We start from the raw sequence: 16,230 nt of genomic DNA, 5'->3' as shown, positions 1-16,230 counted from the left end.
GTAAAGAGAGAGAGATGCCCTATATTCCATTGCAGTTTGCATGGCCTCCTCAGCGTGCCTCTCCGCGGACCTATATATTTTATGCATAGCGTGGGTGGTGATGATGATGATGATACAAACCACTGTGGCGCATACAGTTGAATGCTGGTATTATACTCACTGAGGGACACGAAGAAGTCAAATCAGATGGGATTTGGGAATCTCAAATACAAATCGGGATTGGAATAAAAAATGCATTTATATTCAGTGATGAGAATAGCGGCGCTATAAGTAACGGCGTTACTAACGCCATTACTGTTTTCAGTAACGAGTAATCTAACGTTACTGCAAAAAAATGCGGCGCGTTACTATGATTAAAGCCGTCAACTTGATATCTGCGCCGAGAGACAATACTTTTTTTTTTGTTAGTGGGCGCTGGGACAAGCGTATAAACATGCTGCCGATTGGCTGAGGTTGAGTACATTTGCATGGTAAGCCAATCAGAGGTAGAGTTGGGGCGGGTCTTCAAAAGCAAGTTTACACACAACTTAGAACTTAACAACAAGACAAGCGAGTCACAGTCAACGAGAGACAGGAATGGCGAGCCCAACTGCACCAAAACAAGTAGCCTTCTCTAAATGGAAGTATAGCCATTACTTTTCCCTCAAAGAAATTAAAGGAACGAGTGTAATTGTGAAATGCACATTATGCCCTGGGCAAAAGTACTTATCCACGTCGGTGTCGAGTAATTCAAACTTACTCAAACATATTTCAACGTCGCATGCTTCCACGAAATTAGTGGCTAAGACCTCCGAAGGAGAAGGAGACAGTGCCACAAAACCTAAGCAACCGAAGCTTGATTTTAAGGATCCACCACACGTTTTGTCTCGGACCGAACTGAACAAACTGGTAGCCAGGTACGTCGTGGAGGATATGCTGCCATTATCTACAGTTGAGTCGGACTCATTCAGGGCACTAGTTGCCAAAATACCGGTCAGAGGAGGAGTAGCCCTACCGTGTAGAAAGACGTTTTCGAACTATATAGAAGCCCAATATACTCAAATGAATGTGGAGCTCAAACAAACGTTTGAGAAGTTAGAATATGTGTCTACAACAGCAGACATATGGACTGCATGTAACAAGAGCTATCTAGGCGTAACGGCGCATTGGATAAATCCGCAAAGCATGAAGCGAGGTAAGGCAGCCCTGGCATGCAGGAGGTTCAAGGGACGCCATACATACGACAAAATTGCAAAGGAACTTGACCATATCTACTCCTCATATGGGATATCATTCAAAATCACCACAACAGTCACAGATAATGGCTCAAATTTTGTAAAGGCCTTCAAAATGCATCAGCCAGTGGAACGGGATGACTCTGATGATGACGAGGATGAGGTGACGTTTACTGACATCAGTGAAGCCTTGCAGACCCGTGTTGTTTTTGATGATAGTGGTGATGAAGACGATACTGTGATCACGTTGCCGCCACATCAGAGATGAGCGTCACACACCCTGAACCTGGTGTCATGCACTGATATTGAGAAGTGGTTACTGTCAACAACCGGAACAAAACATGTTTACAGAAGTACTACCACAAAATGCACAGGGTTGTGGAATAAAGCAAGTCGGTCAGCGGTGGCTGCAGAGACTGTGCATGATGTAATTTCCAAGAAGCTGTTAGTCCCATGCACCACAAGATGGAACTCATTCTATGATGCCCTGGCTCGTATATCTGGGATTCCTATAGTTGAGCTGAACACCATCTCGTCCAAGTTTGGATTGACAGCCATCTCAGAACGAGAACACCAGTTCATTAAGGAGTACTGTACGGTCATGAAGCCACTTACAGTTGCCTTAGACATTCTTCAGGGAGAAGATCATTGTTTCCATGGCACACTCCTACCCACGCTGGAGACATTGATATCCAAGACCCTGCAACTGAAGAGTGGCCTGCACATCCTAATTGACCTTCCAGAGGCAATTGTCACAGTAAGAACTTTAATTTATTTTAGATCTTCAACAAATTACCCAATACATTTATTTTATTATATGAATGGGAAAAGATAACTATTCTATTCTAGCCTTTACAGTTATGAATCATTATGACTACAGATGAGATGATGGACCTTCAAAGCCTTGTTGTAAAGAAATAGAATGTATAGGCATATAGGGAAATTAATATAGGTTAATGTCAAATTAAATATCTATAAATATGTTCATAATAGTCTATAATGCATATCTCTCTATCTGGATAGGGATAGATACAGATAATATAATATGGACTTTGCATCCTTATGTATAATTTCAGGCAGTCAAAACAAGATTTGCAGAGGTGCTGGAAAGCGAGGATGCTGTCTTGGCTGCTGTGACTTTGCCCAAGTTCAAACTACGTTGGCTGCGGACACAGGATAGGAAGGACAAGGCCAAGGCAAGTCTGCTGGCAGAGTGTCGGAAAATTGTCCAAGAAGAAGACCAGCAAGCAGGTACCATCCCACCAACACGCCACCTCAGCACAGACTCTGCCATAGAGGATGAGTTATTTTCCTTTGAGGATGAGAATGACACGTCTGATACTGCTGAAAGTCAAGTTGCAGATTATTTCAAATCAGGAGAACAAGGGATAGACTCTCTTAATGGATTTGCACTGATAAAGAAGATTTCACCTCGGCATAATGCAGCCACTCCATCCAGTGCCCCAGTAGAGAGACTTTTTAGCTTGGGGAAGCTAGTCTTGACTCCACTGAGAAACAGGCTATCTGACCAGAAGTTTGAGAAGCTTTTGGTTTTGAGATACAACCACTGGTTCAATGACAAGAAGGGGTGAATGGATAGCTTGATAGGGTGTCTTACATTTTTGGTTAATTGCTTAAAGAGCATAATTTAATTTAGATGTATTGGCTGGCTGCAGCCTCTTGAAGTGAGATTGTCAACAATGGCCAGAGAAAGAGATTTATTTTTATGGAGATGTATTTTTTTTATGTATTACCTGTTTACATTTGGATTCCTTTGTTTTGCTATACATTGCACTTTTCAGTTACATTGAAAACACCTCATATTGTTACACTGTTCTACTTTTTCGAGGAAGAAAATACTTGAAGTACAGTATACTGTTATCTACCAATTGTCTGAAGTTGTATTTGCACTACAAAGTTAATTTGTTATTTGTGGTATAGTGCTTAAAAAGCATAATTTAATTTAGATGTATTGGCTGGCTGCAGCCTCTTGAAGTGAGATTGTCAACAATGGCCAGAGAAAGATTTATTTGTATGGAGATGTATTACCTGTTTATATTTGGTTTCTTGATAAAAATGATAAGAAGCTGCTGAGGTCAGTAACCTGATTGATTGATTGATTGATTGATTGATTGATTGAAAACTTTATTAACAGATTGCAGAATGGGTACAGTACAGTACAGCTCAATACATACAATTGTTAAGGGGATGCAGACCAGAGAAAGACTTTCGTCTTGTTTACATCAGGGTCCCCCATTTTCAATTCATCGTAACATATATGACATACAGATAGACAGTACTGCTACATCTATACATTTATGACATACCAGATTTGCAAATACAGTACTGTTTGTGATACGAAAATAGTCCAGAAAAGAAGTATATACATTTGACGTAGAAACTGCTCTTTATATCTCCTGGGATGAACTCTGAATGGACTGGCAAGGGTATCTGGTTTCAAGATATTAATTTTATAAGCACATTGTCAGTGACCAGAGAAAGAGATGTATTTTTATGGAGATGTATATTTTTTTTTTATGTATTACCTGTTTACATTTGGATTCCTTCGTTTTGCTATACATTGCACTTTTCAGTTACATTGAAAACACCTCATATTGTTACACTGTTCTACTTTTTCTAGGAAGAAAATACTTGAAGTACAGTATACTGTATCTACCAATTGTCTGACGTTTTATTTGCACTAGTTCAAGTTCAAGTTCAAGTTCAAGTTCTTTAATAGTTGTCATACAGAAGTACAGAATACTTTCATACAAAATGCTTCTTACTGTTACGCTCCAGAGACTGTGCTAGACAAGATAGTATCAAATAACATAATAACATAATATAGCATGAATTTAGAAGAAGAAAATGAGGTCACAGTGTTCGGTATAGACATATGTACAATGTTCTGAGTTACCATATAATATACAATACACAATACTATGCAGTGTACTAATGTACAGTACTATCTAGTGCAAAGCAGAAATGGGATGAGGTACAATTTTAGGTACAATTTACAGTAAGGTGTACGAGTTGTAGTGCAATCCTTCATCCATAAATATAAAGTGTGGGGAGTGGGTGCTACAGTGTGTTTGTTTAAAGTGGGTGTGTGCTATAAGTGTGTGGAGTGGGTGCTACAGTGTGTTTGTTTAAAGTGAGTGTGTGCGTGTGGATGTGTGTGCTATGTGCGTTTGGTGGTTGTTGTTGTGTAGTGTTCATTCATTGTTCGTTTAGCAGCCTGATGGCCTGGGGATAGAAGCTTCTTCTGAGTCTTTCTGTTGTACAAAGTAAATTTGTTATTTGTTAAAAAGCATAATTTTATTTAGATGTATTGGCTGGCTGCAGCCTCTTGAAGTGAGATTGTCAACAATGGCCAGAGAAAGAGATTTGTTTTTATGGAGATGTATTACCTGTTTATATTTGGTTTCCTGATAAAAGGATAAGAAGCTTTAGGTTTCCTGAGAAAAGGATAAGAAGCTTTAGGTTTCCTGAGAATGAGATATGAAGCTTTAGGGCTGCTGATAATAAGATATTAAGCTTTAGGGCTGCTGAGGTCAGTAACATTTTCAGTTACATTAAAAGCACCTCATATTGTTACACTTTTCTACTTTTTCGAGGAAGAAAATACTTGGAAGTACAGTAAACTGTATCTACCAATTGTCTGAAGTTTTATTTGCACTAAAAGGTTAATTTGTTATTTATTTGTGGTATAGTGCTTAAAAAGCATAATTCAATTTTCCCCAGTTGTGGCCTGTTGAATAAATATCAAAATTCCAAAACATCTATTGTGGTATTTCATTTGTATCGATTCACTATATAAACATAGTAATTATAATAATATACATACATGGCATTTGATTGGAGGCTAGTCTCACTTTGTCCCACAGCAACATTAAAATAGTTTAGATTTGTGTACATTGTTTATGTTAATAATAATGTATTGTATTAAGTTTTCATTATAATATTCAGATTTATCATATATAATTGAACATGCACATGTATTTTATGTTCCGTTAAAGAGGGGTGGAGGTCGGGTCACATTTGAGCAAAATTGTACTTGAAAGTAACTTAATAGTTACTTTCTGAAGTAACTAGTTACTTTTATAATTTGTAACTGAGTAAGTAATTTAGTTACTTTTTGGAAGAAGTAACTAGTAACTGTAACTAGTTACTTTTTTAAAGTAACTTGCCCAACACTGTTTATATTAAACAATGAAAATGTCTTGTTACACCTGGCGCAACTACCTCCTCGTCAACAGAAATATCTCTACTTGACGTGTATTGTGTCTAGCACAATAAAAGCTTTCCCATAGAGCTCTGCATGATGTTTGAAGTGCTGCATTCTCAGCTTATTTGCTGTCTTCTTCTGTGTTTTCTTCTCATGGAACAACAGTAAGTTATTTCGCTTGATCGGTGCTGTCAGAAGTCTGTCATTTGATTCAAGCACTCTTCCTGAAATTGTTGTACTGCTCTTGTCCCGTAGACTCGAGTTGATGGACAGATAGGGCAGCAGCCGCAGACTCACACACCTTATTGTCTAATGTAACCAGGGCCCTCATTCATCAACGTGTTCTACGCACAGATCTGTGCTTACCCTGTGCGTACGATCATTTCTAAGCAAAGAGTGGGATTCATCAATTTCGATTTGAACTTGACTCCGTGCTTACATCTACGCACAGGTCGGACCTGGCGTACCTCGCGCCCAGTGGTAGAATATCGTTACTACGCATAAGCACTCCTCAGTCCTGCATTAGTTTCAAGGCGGAAATAAGCTTCCGTGCATTAGTGTTCAACTTCTGTATGACCCGTAATTCATTATAGTTCATTGTAAAATAGCGACAGTAGTGTAATTATAACGGGCTCACACGCGAACAAGAGGTTGGCCTGCTTGTTTGGCACGGGGGGCAGACGCAAAACACCAACCTCCAAACGCGATTAGATATTGTTTCGAATAAAAAGCAAATTATTTTGTGTGTCATGTTTCCAAATAAGATTGGTCACGAAATGCTTTCTACTTCAATTTGTTGGTTAGAATAGATGACCTCTGTTGAAACTTCACTGAGACTAACAGTCTATTTGTGAGCTCCCGCACAGATGTGATGATAATAATAATAATAGGACTTCCGGTATGAGAGCAGACGGGTAAACACACGTGCAAAAGAGCTCCTGGTCAAATGAGTGAAAAAATTGATAAAAAAAGACCCGAAAAGTAATTAAAAAGGAAAATGCTCACGAGAAGTAAGGAAGAGACAACGATTGTGAAGGAAATAGAAATGGAGAACATACGAGAAGGAGAGAATCCGAAGAAACAGAATCCCCGGAGCGAAGCCGAGAAAAGCCAGACGAAAGAAGGGGGAGGTACCGCTGAGGCAGACACGGGAATGCCAGGATGGGCCGTGGTCATGCAGGCCGGGATACTGGAGAACATAACAGCGGCGATAAAACTGAACACGGACACGATAAGGAATGATATTGGGAAGCTACGGGAGGAATTGAGGAAGGAACAGGAGGACTTCAGAGGTGAAATGAATACAGAAATCAAAAGGGTGGAGGAGAAGATGGCGGAACAGAACAGAAACATGACCGAGTTACAGACTAGGACTGCTCACGCGGAGGAATGGAACACGGAGATACACGAGGTATTAACATGTGTGATTCAGAAACAAGAACAGATGGAGACAAAGATGTCGGACATGGAGGGGAGGTCTCGGAGAAATAACATCAGAATATGGGGACTGAAAGAAGGAGTCGAAGGGGAATCGGTGACCCTATATGTGGAAAAACTTATCAAAGAACAAATGAAGGAAACGGGACTGGAAAAAATGGAGATACAGAGGGCCCACAGGGCGTTGGCTCCGAGACCACAACCGGACAGACCTCCGAGGGCGGTGATTATTAACTTTCTGAGATTCGAGGTTAAGGAATTGGTACTCAGAACCGCGTGGACCAAGAAGATTGAAATCGAAGGGAAAAGACTATCATTTGATCACGACTACTCGACAGCGGTAGCGATAACACGCAGGTCCTACGCGGGACTGAAGAAAACCCTGAAAGAAAACGGAATGAGATTCCAGTCACCCATGACCTCGCTAAGGATTCACTGGGAGGAAGGGACGGTGACGTACGCGACGGCACGAGAAGCGGAGCGAGAGATGAGACGGCGAGGGATGAGGATGTCGGAGGACGGAGAAGGAAGGAGGCGGGAGGAACAGACGCGGAGCCTGCACCAGAGATTGGAGGGAGCACGCAGGTGGATCAGAGCCGGAGACCGAAACAGGAGGGAGGAGAGAGGAGGAGGCGGAGGTGAAACGTGACGGAGCGAGGACTGAGACGGATGAGGAGGCCAGACGGAGAGGAGGCGGGAGGAGGCGAACGGATGAGTACACACACAAGAGATTGAAAAAACTATTCAAATAGAGACAAAGTATAGAAACTGAAATAACATATACATAAGCACACATTCCCAGGTAGAGGCAGGATATAGAAATGAACGTAACGTATACATGGACACATAATACACAAGCTGATGGAGGAAATAAATGGAAATATAACTAGGTTTGATAGGCGAGACACAGAACATACTGAAACAAATATATAGACACATGCTGTGAGTAACACAGTTGGGAGGGATTAAGGGGATAAATGGACATCACATAGAAAATAGAGGAGAGGAAAAGAAAATAATAAGGGGTACACGGGAGGCACCGCACACGGATATGGGAGGAAGGAGGGACAATGAAACATATGAGTCACATTGAGAGGGACCAAGAAAAGAGGGTCTTTGATCAAAAGGAAGGACAGAGCGCTTTTTGACCAGGAGCTCGAAAGCAAAAAAAAAACAGTAAGAAAGCTGGACAAATATGACGAGCGATTGGGGGCAAGGGTTTCAAACCCCCAAGCCGTCAGGAGGGGGCCCCTCGTTAGGAGGGCAATTACCCCTCACCCACCAGCAGGGGACAGGGGGGGACACAGGGACCCCCCGAACGCCTTGGGAGCACTTTATGTAAAGTTTATGTTTTTTATTTATGTTAATCACTATATGTATTCGGTGAAGAGAGCGGAGGCTCCAACCGGAGGGGGGAATGAGTGTGACATGGGGGGGACTGACAGGCGAAAGAAGAAGAAAGATGACAAGGGTTAAAGGTATAAAAATGATGTCGTTAAACGTTAATGGAATGAATAATGCGATAAAAAGGGGCAAAGTGATGTTGAAATGTAAAAAAAATTAGATGGAAGTGATTTTTCTGCAGGAGACACATTTGGTAGCACAGGGTCATGAGAAACTGAAGAGATTTGGATATGAAAATGCATACTATAGTTCCTTTGAACAAAACCCGAGGAGAGGAGTAATCACGTTAATCAAAAACACAGTCAAATTTGAATTGATCAAGGAAGTAAGAGACAAGGAAGGAAGGTTTGTTCTGGTGAAGGGGAAAATGGAGGGCCAAATGGTTACGTTAGTAAATGTTTATGCACCCCCAGAGAGTGAGAGGGATTTATATGAGACCATTTTTGACATGATAGTGTTGGAACTAGAAGGGATATTGATATGTACGGGAGATTTTAACGTAGTACTGAATCACGACCTAGACACCACGAGTACTAGAAAAGGACGGGCGCCCATCAGTAGATATATGAATATTCAGATGACGGAAATGGGAATTACAGACGTTTGGAGGGAGATGCACGCCATGGACAGGGAATACACACATTACTCACACCCACACGTGACATATGCGAGAATAGACTACTTTTTGATGACGACAGGGGACAGTTACAGGGCACGGGAGAGCAGTATAGGAGTAGCGGACATATCGGATCACAGTGCCATATATCTGACAGTAGATCTAGAAGGGAGACGGAGGAACACGATTTGGAGACTAAATGTAGGAATATTAAATAACAAAGGGGTGGTGAGTCAGATCAAGGAGGAGATAGCCAGATATAAGGAAGAAAATGACAACGGGGCGGTAGACCCGAACATTCTATGGGACACACTGAAGGTAGTGATAAGGGGGAAATTGATGGAAAAAACAGCAATGCTGAAGAAGGCCAGAACGGAGACATATCACAATCTGATAGGGAAGCTGAAGAAGCTAGAGGGGAGACACCAGATATCAAAAGAACAGGAAACGCTCGGAGAAATCAAAGAAGTAAAGGCCAGGATAAATAGGGAATTTGGCTCAGGAGGTAGAGCAGTCGTCTGGCAATCCGGAGGTTCCCGGTTCGATTCCTGCTCCTCCCAGGCAGCGTGTCGATGTGTCCTTGAGCAAGACACTTAACCCCTAATTGCTCCCGATGAGCAGGTTGGCACCTTGCATGGTTGCCTCCGCCATCGGTGTGTGAATGGGTAAAATGTGAGTAACAAATTGTAAAGCGCTTTGGATAAAAAGCGCTATATAAAAAAGCAGCCATTACAAGACATTTAGAACTGAATTAGCACCCATGTTAGGGGCGGCGTTCAGACACACGATGGAAGAGGGAAAAATGCCCCCCTCGTGGAAGGAAGCCATAATCACCACGATACCGAAGGAAGGGAAGGATAGGGAATTATGTAGTAGTTTCAGACCTGTGTCCATACTCAACGTAGATTACAAGATGTATACATCGATAATATCAAAAAGATTTGAGACGTTTATGCCAGACATTATAGATGAAGATCAAACTGGATTTATTAAAGGGAGACAGACACAGGACAACGTGAGAAAGACATTACACATAGTAGAGGAGATACAAAAACAAGGGGGTAGCGCGGTACTGATTAGCCTAGATGCAGAAAAAGCGTTCGACAGTGTGAGCTGGACATTTTTATATAAAACATTGATGAGGTTCGGACTGAACGAGAGGGCGATGAAGATGATCAAGGCACTATATCAAGAACCGACAGCGAGGGTTAAGGTGAATGGCAGCTTGACGGATAGAATCAGATTAGAGAGGGCTACCAGACAGGGATGTTGTCTCTCACCGACGCTCTTCGCCGTTTTCATAGAACCACTGGCACAACTGATCAGACAGACCGAGGACATCAAGGGAGTAAGGATAAAGGGAACGGAATATAAACTAGGCCTATTTGCAGACGACGTGATAGTATACATGAGGCAACCAGAAAAGAGCTTCCCGGCACTGATGGATCTACTGAAGGAATATGGCCACTACTCAGGATACAAACTAAACGTGACAAAGACACAGACCTTAGCATGGAACTATTCTCCAACGACGGAAATTAGAGAACAGTACGGGATAAGATGGGACATGGACAAGATTAAATACTTAGGGGTGAACATCACGAGAGGGGTGGAGAAACTGTTTGAGGCGAATTATACACAGATAAATCAGAACATAAAGAGAGACCTAGAGAGATGGACAGTAATGCCCTTGGACTTCAATTCAAGAATAGAGGTCATTAAAATGAACATACTATCAAGGTTACTGTACCTATTCCAGTCATTACCCATACAAATACCACAGAATCAATTCAGGGAGTGGGACAGACTGATATCGAGGTTCATATGGGCGGGGAGAAGACCACGGGTCAGATATAAAACACTACAACTACCAAAGGAAGAGGGAGGGATGGCAGTACCCAGCCTACAAGATTATTACTATGCAGCACAACTGAGAGCAGTGACGTGCTGGTGTAACGACAGATATGAGGCAAGATGGAAAGACATTGAAAAAGAAGGGGAGGGATACAAGGTACAAGCTCTGGTGGGGGATAGGGAACTATTTAAAGAAAAAGAGGGACTATTAGATCCAATCACCAAATACACCTTGACCATATGGAACAGAGTAGTAAAAACACACAAATTGGAGAAGCAGTCAGGGGTCCTGAGATGGGTAGCACATGACAAGAGATTCAAACCAGGGAGGTTAGACCACGGATTCAGAAGGTGGGAGAGGGGGGGGGCAACAGCAATATGCAAAATGATAGAGAAGGGAGAAATGCAGACACTACAAAAATTAAAGGAGAAATTTGGACTAGAAAACAGGGACCACTTCAGATATCTACAGGTTAGAGACTACTACAACAAAGAAATAAGGGGGGCCAAAGACGAGGAACAGAATGGAATAATAAATATGATAGTATGGGCATACGAAGGGGGGCAAGGAAGAGTAATATCAGCAATATACCGGGCTATAATGACCAGCAAGGGACACACGACCGATTACATAAGGCAGAAATGGGAGAGAGAGCTAGAGATAGAAATAACAGGGAAGGAATGGGGGAACATATGCGAGGTACAACACTCAACAACAGGATCGAGAATATGGAAAGAATTTGGATGGAAAAACATAATCAGATTCTTTATAACCCCAGAGCTGAAGGGAAAATATGCACCAACACAAAAAGCATGCTGGAGGATGTGTGGGAAGGAGGGGGCAAATCACACGCACATATTCTGGGGATGTCAGAAGCTGAAGGGGTATTGGGAGGAGATAGGGGAAGCAATGATCAGAATATTAGGATACGGGATACCACAAACAGGACTGGTGCTTTACTTAGGAGACCTGACACACAAGGGAATACAAGGGGGGGACAAATATTTAATAAAGATAATGTTGATAGCGGCCAGAAAAGCAATAACGAGACTGTGGTATAAGGAAGACCCACCGACAATAGCAAAATGGGTAGGAATAGTGGAAGAAATACAGGATATGGAAAGGATAACACACATGCTGAGGTTACAGGAAGAGAAATTTGGGGAAAGATGGGGAAAGTGGGAGGATTATAAAAGGAACGAGAACGACATCACAGAGGAAGAACCAAATGCAACACAAGAGAGCGAAGGGTAAAGGAGGAAAGATGTTCAAGCAGGGTCTATGAACCCATGTCACACACCTGTACTTTAGTTAATATTATCTATTTTGTTTTTGGGATATTACAAGTGCTGAATGCTTTTATACCTTATTATTTATGTCTGTTTAACGGTGTGATATTAAATATTCAGGGATGATGTGGTTTGTGTATGGGTGAAACAAAAGGCAAAGTGAAAGTTAATAAACAAGAGAAAAAAAAAGAAAGGACGAAGGAGAAGGGAAGTAAGAAACTCAAGGAGGGTCTCTGGACCCAGATCACACATACAAACCTTAGTCAGCATTTATTGTCTTTGAGTAGGAATTACCTGTTTATGCCTGTTTAAGGGAGATACACAATCAGCCTTTGTATCAAATACCTAGAAAACAACAGTAGGGGAACCAGACAACTAACCATGTGATACCCATGTAAATATTTATGTGCACTGTTTAAAAAAAAAAAAAAAAAAAAAAAAAAAATAATAATAATAATAATAATAATAATAATAATAATAATAATAATAATAATAATAATAATAATAATAATAATAATAATAATAATAATAATAATAATAATAATAATAATAATAATAATAATAATAATAATAATAATAATAATAATAATAATAATAATAGCTTCATTTTATATAGCGCTTTTCAAGAGACCCAAGGTCGCTTTACATAGATAGGGGGGGGGGGAATAACAAAGTAACAAACATAGTGGACAGACACACAACATATATGATGATGGAATTCATTCAAGATCCTCTCCACCCTCGGGTCTTTGCCACCGCGGCACGGTCCATCGTGATATTGGAGATGGATCGACCAATAGACTGTTACTGTAGCTGTCAAAGCTCCATCACAAATGCAGTTATGTGAATAGAAAGGGATTCCACTCAGTCAATGTTGCGATGCGCATTTGCCTGATACATGTTATTGCTGGATGCCGGGAGGAAGGCGATGCTGAATGTTTTCAATTCATTAAATAAAACGGATACTTTTTGCAAGGGTTTACTGACTGTCATACAAATGATCAACCAACTACATACTGTAACTTTTCAGTGCACGTTCTTATTTACATTGTGACAACAGCCTTGTGAGTTCCCGCAGTGACCCGCACACAGACATGATGGAATTCAAGTTCATGTTTGTATTGATCACATATAGGCAGGCTACACATGGCGTATAGGCTACATCATACATGGCAGTAAGATTCATTGTTCTTGTATAGCTCTCGTATTATTGTTTATGTAGGCTACCCAATACTGACATCAAAATGGATTGTAGTATGCCTCTAGAAATCATATGCAGCAGGTAGAAAATTGACGGGAGATCCATCGCGATTTGGAATCAAATTGAGGAGAACTTTAATCCCTGGGTATTAATCAAACAACACGGGAAAAGGCAGTCATATTCCAGCGCGGTCTTTATTAGCCGACAACAAAATAGATGCCTCTAAAAATCATATAGCCAATCGAACACAAAGGCATTCATATTACAGCACGGTTATAATGACACACAACCAACGCCAAACAGTGGTCAACGAACGGTCTTTATTAGTATTTTGAGCTGTCCAGGCAGAATTGCAGCAATGGTCTTAGGGAGCCGTTGATATCTGACATCACCGTTTACAAATCCGCCTTTTATTTATCCCATAATACGCGATAGTGTCTTCTTGGTTCGACAGCAGTGAATTCGCCGTGGAGTTTCTCAGAGTACCGCTCGGGTCAGTCCATTATTTCACATCCCATGGGGGGTGTTTCCTCACTTTCATGACCATATATGGATAATCATGCACGAGCATTGACGGTAGAACAAAGTTCTACGGAGGAGCGTAGAGCCTGCGTACGCACCGTGTGATGAATCCCGACTTCCCTGTGCGTACACTAGTTCTACATTCCGTGCTTACGTGTGGAAATAGAACATATTCTACGTCCACGTTGATGAATGAGGGCCCAGGTCTTTACTGCCCTCCTCAAAGGGATTCCCATTGCTCAGCAACACCTCCATCAGGTCAATATTTGAACTCCAGTTGATTCCTCACACAGTATTAACTTAAAATAGCAATACAAAATTATATTACACAGCAATTGTGTGAACATTAAGAAGTTTTTAAAGAATTCATGATTTCGATTGTGGCCATTTTGGATACATTTTTATTAAATTCAACTGGTTTCTTGACACTCAAGCCAAACTTGTTCTATAGATCCTTATCTTCAAATTAGAAGTGAAAATGAAACTTTCGCATATACATTTTAAATGACTGAGTGTCCAGGCACCCCACTATCAGAAAAGTGTGTGGTTTTCTGGTCAGCAGGAGATGTGCGTCTCTGGCAGCTTATGGTCGGTGGCGTTGTTCGTCAAATAGTGTTGAACTTGAGTGTTACACCCTGAGTGCATAGTATAATAGACATACTGTATTAGCATGTCAAGTCAAGTCAAGAGTTTTATTTGTCACGGCATACAAGTATACAATGAAATGTGGGTGGTCTTGCCCGCAACGATGTGCAATACAGTAGTAACAACATATAATAGAATCCAATAAAACAACATTGTGCAATAAACAGTAACATAGTAGGGCATATCGGTATTGTACATAAGTTATTTACAGAGCATGGAGGACATGCTAGGTCCTGTGGTAGTGCATACACTGTTAGCTACGGATGAGGCACTGGGTCTTTCTGTACATTGCTATTTTATACAATCTCAGGTTATACTATACTATTTTTAAAGTGACCTTTCCTTAGTGGCCATAAGTGTGGGCGTGTGCAGCATGAGTGTGTGCTTGCTCATGTTAAAGTGGCTGCTAGTGTGTGAGCATGTACAGTGTGTGTGCTCATGTGTGCTTGTGTGTGGAGAGTTCAGTGTTCAAGGCTCTGATGGCCTGGGGGAAGAAGCTGAGCCGAAGCCTCTCTGTCCTAGTAGCTGGGGTTCGCAGGCGTCTGCCTGATCTCAGCAGCATGAACAGGCTGTTGTTGGTGTGGTGTGGGTCTTTCATTATTCTGCAGGCTCTGGATTTGCACCTCTTGTTGTATAGAACCTGCAGGGGTGGTAGTGCAATACCCGTGGTACGCTTGGCTGAGCACACCACTCTCTGTAGGGCCTTCTTGTCCTGTGCCGGGCTGTTGCAATACCAGGCAGTGATGTTTCAAATCAAATCAAATCAAATCAAATTTATTTATAAGGCCCGACAACACACGTTAATGTCCCCATGGGCCGTACATGTCTTCTTTAAAGAAGTCAAGAAGAAAACATAACAATAAGTCAAGAACAGAACAAGAACACCATAAGGTCCAACAAATTTAAAATAAATGCAAATAAATGAAAGAATGCAAGCACTCCCAGACATACCCCATGCGAAGGTAAGGAAAAACTCACTAAAACCTAACAATAGGGAAAAATGCTCCACAGGCAGTGTGGAGGAGAGAAACCTTAGAAGGGCCATTCAAGGGGGATCTCCCTTCTTAGATGTCGGTGATAGTAGTGTTGCAGACTAACAGTTGGTAAGCATGCACTCAAGTGTGTAGTGAAACACAGATGAGTGCATGCAATAGCAACTGAACATTTTGAAAAATTTAAGATATAGCTGATAGCGATAGCAACTGAACATTTTGAAAGATTGAAGATAGAGCTGATAGCGAATCTATTTGAGGCACAGGGGCGGCACAGATGCTCTCTAGAGCTCCGGAGTAGAAGGACTGGAGTATCTTCCCAGATACTCTGAACTTCCTTAACTGTCTCAGGTGCCTCAGGGAGGAAAGGCATGCTGCATGTTTTCAATTCATTAAATAAAACGGATACTTTTTGCAAGGGTTTACTGACTGTCATACAAATAATCAACCAACTACATACTGTAACTTTTCAGTGCACGTTCTTATTTACATTGTGACAACAGCCTTGTGAGCTCCCGCAGACCCGCACACAGACATGATGGAATTCAAGTTCAAGTTTGTATTGATCACATATAGGCAGGCTACACATGGCGTATAGGCTACATCATACATGGCAGTGAGATTCATTGTTCCTGTATATGCTCTCGTATTATTGTTTATATAGGTTACCTAATACCGACATCAAAATAGATTGTATGCCTCTACAAATCATATGCAGGTAGAACATTGACGGAAAATCCGTCGCGATTTGGAATTAAATTGAGGAGAACTTTAATACCTCTGTATTAATAGAACAAAACGGGAAAAGACAGTCATATTCCAGCACG

The 16,230-nt window shown here is 41.3% G+C and overlaps 1 pseudogene across 1 annotated transcript in view; it reads left to right on the top strand.

The window, feature by feature from the left end:
- The window catches only part of LOC311242110 (SLIT-ROBO Rho GTPase-activating protein 1-like), a 103,802-nt pseudogene that overhangs the window by 49,751 nt on the left and 37,821 nt on the right, over positions 1-16,230 (top strand). The window contains exons 2-3 of the transcript in view: positions 1,730-1,971; positions 2,291-2,465. The product of the transcript in view is annotated as an SLIT-ROBO Rho GTPase-activating protein 1-like (transcript). The remainder of the gene's footprint in view (positions 1-1,729; positions 1,972-2,290; positions 2,466-16,230) is intronic.

The sequence above is a fragment of the Notolepis coatsorum genome (assembly GCF_963971535.1).
Source record: "Notolepis coatsorum genome assembly, chromosome: 15".
Classification (NCBI taxonomy): domain Eukaryota; kingdom Metazoa; phylum Chordata; class Actinopteri; order Aulopiformes; family Paralepididae; genus Notolepis; species Notolepis coatsorum.
The sequence above is the reverse complement of the archived record's forward strand: the minus strand, read 5'-3'. Positions and strand labels throughout refer to the sequence as shown.